General features: G+C 45.6%; 1 long non-coding RNA gene across 2 annotated transcripts; it reads left to right on the top strand.

Moving 5' to 3' along the window:
- Window positions 1-288: 288 nt before the first annotated feature.
- On the top strand, window positions 289-3894 carry LOC138109178 (uncharacterized). Of its 2 annotated transcripts, XR_011150329.1 has the most exons (3): window positions 289-492; window positions 1658-2503; window positions 2661-3894. It is a non-coding gene; the product is annotated as an uncharacterized lncRNA (long non-coding RNA). The 2 variants fall into 2 exon arrangements; XR_011150328.1 differs by having other exon boundaries at window positions 1658-3894.
- The last annotated feature ends 577 nt before the right edge of the window (window positions 3895-4471 follow it).

The following is a 4471-nucleotide window of genomic DNA, read 5'->3' as shown; positions in this document are numbered from 1 at the left end:
GGGTCCTGGCCACCTCTCTGCAACTGGTTTCATGGAGGACACTGAGGGGAAGTGGATAACATTTGCTGGGACCACAATTTCTAGAAGCAAGCCTTCATTTGGGTGTTACTGCTGGGTGTCTTCACAGGCTGATACAACCCTGTGGAAGGCTCTTACACCTCAGCTTCACCCGAGCCAGGTGTGACTTGTTTGCCAATGTGGAGGGAGGTGGGCCCAGGGCATCATGCCCAAACCCAGATTATTTAGAGCCAAGGGAGGTTGAGTGTGGCCTCTTTGGTTGTCAGTTGAGGGCCTGAGAAGTGTGGTCTGTGGGAGTAATGGAGGTGGGTGTGGGGGGAGCAAGGCAGATGATGGAGAGCTTTTGAGCTGAGCTAAAGCTTTGCCTTGTGGTGAGCCAGGAAAGATGTTTTAGGGATGTTTGTGGCATGGGTGACTGAGAGAAGACTCTGCTTAGCTGCCTAGAGCAAAAATGATGCCAGTTGCTGGATACTAGTAAGTCCTTTTGATTTTTGTAAACTCAAACCTTGAGGAGTCCCATTCTGAAACTCAGCAGGCCAGGTCAAAATCTTTCTTGTGTGAAATTACTTGTCTGCTGTTCTTCCTTGGCAAACCACACAGGTGCCCCTTAGGACTCCAGAAAGCCTCCAAATCACTTCCTTTAATCAGGTTTTGGTTGCTTTGACCTGAATGCTGCAACATGCCCTGATCCCAGCAGATCTGCCAGAAATGGAGAGGGCTGAGTCTTCAGCAAAGCTCATCATTGAGTATTCATTAGCCTTTGGCTGTGTTCTGGTACCTGCAAAAGGCTCTTCTTCCAGGGTAACAAGTGACACAAGAGGAAGTGGCCTCAAGCTGCCTCAGGGGATGTTTAGACTGGATATTAGGAAACATTTCTTCACTGAAAGAGTGGTGAAAGATTGGAACAGGCTGCCCAAGGAAGTGATTTTGTCACTGTCCCTGCAAGTGTTCAAAAACTAGGTAGACTTGGCACTTTAGGAACATAGTTTAGTACTTGGCAGTGTCAGGTTAACAGATGGACTCAGTGATCTTAAAGGTCTTTTCCAAACTGGATGATTCTGTGAAAGTTTTCCCTGGAGCCCATGACAGGGGGGGAAAATCTGGCTGGAGAGAGAGGGGTTGGGCTGGGAAGGCAGTGGAAGAAGTTGCAGAGATGCCTATGAGAAAAAGAAGGAACTGGGGGTCCTCTGCTGGTCCAAGAAGGGCACAGGGTATCACATCTAGAGAGTGATTGTTTTCTTGACAGTCTTCCCCAGTAGACAGGCATTTGGGGTGAACTTACAGCCTGAGCTGTGGGACAGGAGCTGTGGGGCTCTCTGCCAGGGAAGCTCAGAGGGGCTTGTGGGCAGGCCTGAACTTTCTCAAAGTCTTTTGGAGATGTGTGGAGCTGGGTGGGAGAAGCTCAAGGAAAGAGCTGCCAGCTGGACCAGCTCCTCTGCTTGCTGCTCATGCTGGGCCCTTAGCCCTGGCAGTGTCCACCCCTCCATGTAGGATGTCCTTCAGGGGAAGGCATCACCTGGATGCTTTGCTCCCCTAAAGTCCAGAAGCAACATTGCTGGCAGGGCCAAATACAAAATTTTTCCAGTATTCCTTGAATGGGCAAGAATGGACAACTTCTGCCTTTCCAACATATTTTCAGATATCTCAGGCTGTGAATGTCCCCATGAGCATGAGAGGGGTTGGGAAACAGCAATACTTACTTTCCTGGAGCCTGAACAACAACAGAAAGGACATGGAAGAAAAATCCCCGCCTGAGACAGGATCTGCAAGCCTTTTATCTGCCCAAATCAAGGAAAGAGGCAAGACTGTGGATGCCTCATGTGGAGCAACCCCAGCACGAAGAATAATGGCCACAAGATTTGCTGCTGACTCATCTTATGGAAAGTTGAAGAGCAGCCAAGATGGGTGAGAAAAGGGGGAGCCCAAGAGTGGGCTCTGAAATTTCATTTTGGATACCTGAGAAAGCAAGAGGCTCCTCAAACACCCTGACTCCAGTGGGTGCTGGCAGCACTCAATACAGAACTGCTTCCAGGCTGAGCACTTTTTTTTTTATATCAGAAAATGCCAATTCCTTACAATGGAAACACTCTGCAGGGCTGTATCGCCTCCGTGACTCCGTGAGAGAAGCCAGGCTGTTTTCTTACCCAATTCCTTGGCTCCTCACAGCCCACCCTGGCAGGATCTGCAGAGCCAGAGCTTCCATCCTGCACATTAACCCTTCGCCCCATCCCGACACCTTGAGTCCCTCCTTGCTCAATGGCCAAGCTCCTGCTGGCCTGTGAAGGTGAAGCAGTGGTGTAGTTTTCTGCTCCCCAGGTTGGGAGTTTTCTGACTCAGGAGTCAGTGTGACTTTCTATCTAATTGTGCAACTTTTGGGAAGTCAACCAGGGATTAATTTCATTCCTGTCTTTGCAGGATGGTTGGGAGATGCTGGGTCAGGACTGACTGCTTTCTTACTGGAAGCTGGTCTGTTTCCAGGCAAATGGTATGTAAATGGTGTCTAGAGGGATGCTATTAAAATTACTTAATCTAAGGAAATATGTTGATGAAATTGTCTTTCAAGGGGGAGGGCTAAGATTTTGACTTGAAGCTTTCACAAAATAAATGTCTCCATGCTAAAGTTACTTCTCTTGGGCCAGCAGTGGTGGGAAGCCAGAGTATTTTGATTTCAGCAGGACATCACAGCAACAGCTTGAGGACCTAGTTGGGTTGCTTCATTCCTTTTTCCCCTGTCTCTGACAAGATTCCTGGGGCCAAAGACTCAAAGGTAAAATCTGATTTGCCTTTGTCTAGATAGAGAGCAGGTGAATCAAGCCCCAAACTTGCCTCCCACCAGCATTTCCAAATGGAAGCAGTTTTCTGTTTCAAATACCCAAACTTTGGTTTTCCTGCAGATCCGAGCAGCTTGAGCAATTGAAAGCCTATTTTGGCTGAAATTCAGAGCAGTTCTGTTCACAATCACTTCTCTTAATAAACAGCATTAACATCTGGTGAGAAATCCCTGGGCTAAGCACAACTTAGCTGCAGCACCATGCTTGAACTGAGCTCAGCTTGATTCAGAGACAGCAGTATGAGCTGAGCCAAGAGCAAGGAGGGGAGAAAACAGCAAATGGAAAAATTAATTGCATGTTAAAAAACTTCAGCACTCCAACTTCCATCATCTCAGGAGTTCACAACTGGCAGGGAGTCTTTAGTAAACTAATTAGTGGCTATGGCAAATTGTGGAAGAGATTGTAAGTTGTTGTAGTTGAATAGAAGTCAACAGTGTCTGATTTACAGTAGCCAAAACTCTTGCTCATGATTTTGCACTGCACAGCATTATAAAAAGTGGAAGTTGTTTACCTTTTCTCTATTAAGATATTGCTGGTTTTGAATGAGTCTTTCCCTTAAGAGTTCTAATTTAGATAGAATTTTGTTTCCAGTATATAAAATTAAAATGTATTTATTTGAGTTATCTGTAGAATATATATATATATATATAAATAAGGTTACTGAGAGCCCTAAGTTAGCTATGAGAGTGCAAACACCTCCCATGATTTAGGGATTTAATTTGCTGCTGCTTGGAGGGGTGCAGCAGTAGGTCAGGCTCTCCAGGTTGCGTGGCACAGCACAGAGACACTCGCCAGTGTAAATAAACTTCGCCTGGGTCTCCTTAAGCAACATTTCACTCTGAATAATCCTGGTGATTTAGCTCCCACTAGAACATTAGTTTTAGTTCCACTTTGCTTTATTGCTGCCATGCTTAATTGATTCAACACCAGGATGGAACTGCATAATGAGGCTACTTAAGTGTAATGAAACCCTCGCATTGTCAAAAATGAACATTTTGTCTGCAGATTCTGGAAAGATCTCTAATTAAACAATTCAAAACGTAGATATATGCAGACTTAAGAATTTATTTAGTCCTGTAGTTCTGTAGCTTTTTGTATTTTCTTTCTCATCCATGCCTTCTCCAATTAATTCCTTTGTTAATACAAATTCCAGAGGCCTTGATTTTATTTTTAAATATCCAGCTGTGAAATTTCTCTACTTGGAGATGACTATCACTGAGAGACACTTGTTTGTACAGTGTAGGTTGATGTTAGCTGCCTGGTTGCCTCCTGACAAGTCCTTGAAGGCTGCTGCTTGTTTTATTTTGGGATAAAATAAAATAAACTGCTTGAGAGGAATACCAACCCCACACCAAGGGCCTCTTTTCTGGGCACATGTCTGGGTTTGTAGTGGGAGACCTGAGCTAAACTGCTTGGTCCCAGTGTGTTTTTCACCCTCACCGAGCGCCTCGTGAAAAGGGGTGGAAAATTCTGTTTCTATAGAAAAATAAGCCTGAATAGCCCTGTTACATCTTTACCTTCTCTCACTTTGTTCCCTTGCATCCCTCCGCAGCCCCACTCTGGAGCGGCAGAGCAAATTTGGCTTTCTCCACCAGGTGGTACTATTAGGCTGTCGTAGGGGG

The sequence above is a fragment of the Aphelocoma coerulescens genome, chromosome 4, assembly GCF_041296385.1.
Source record: "Aphelocoma coerulescens isolate FSJ_1873_10779 chromosome 4, UR_Acoe_1.0, whole genome shotgun sequence".
NCBI lineage: Eukaryota > Metazoa > Chordata > Aves > Passeriformes > Corvidae > Aphelocoma > Aphelocoma coerulescens.
The sequence above is the reverse complement of the archived record's forward strand: the minus strand, read 5'-3'. Positions and strand labels throughout refer to the sequence as shown.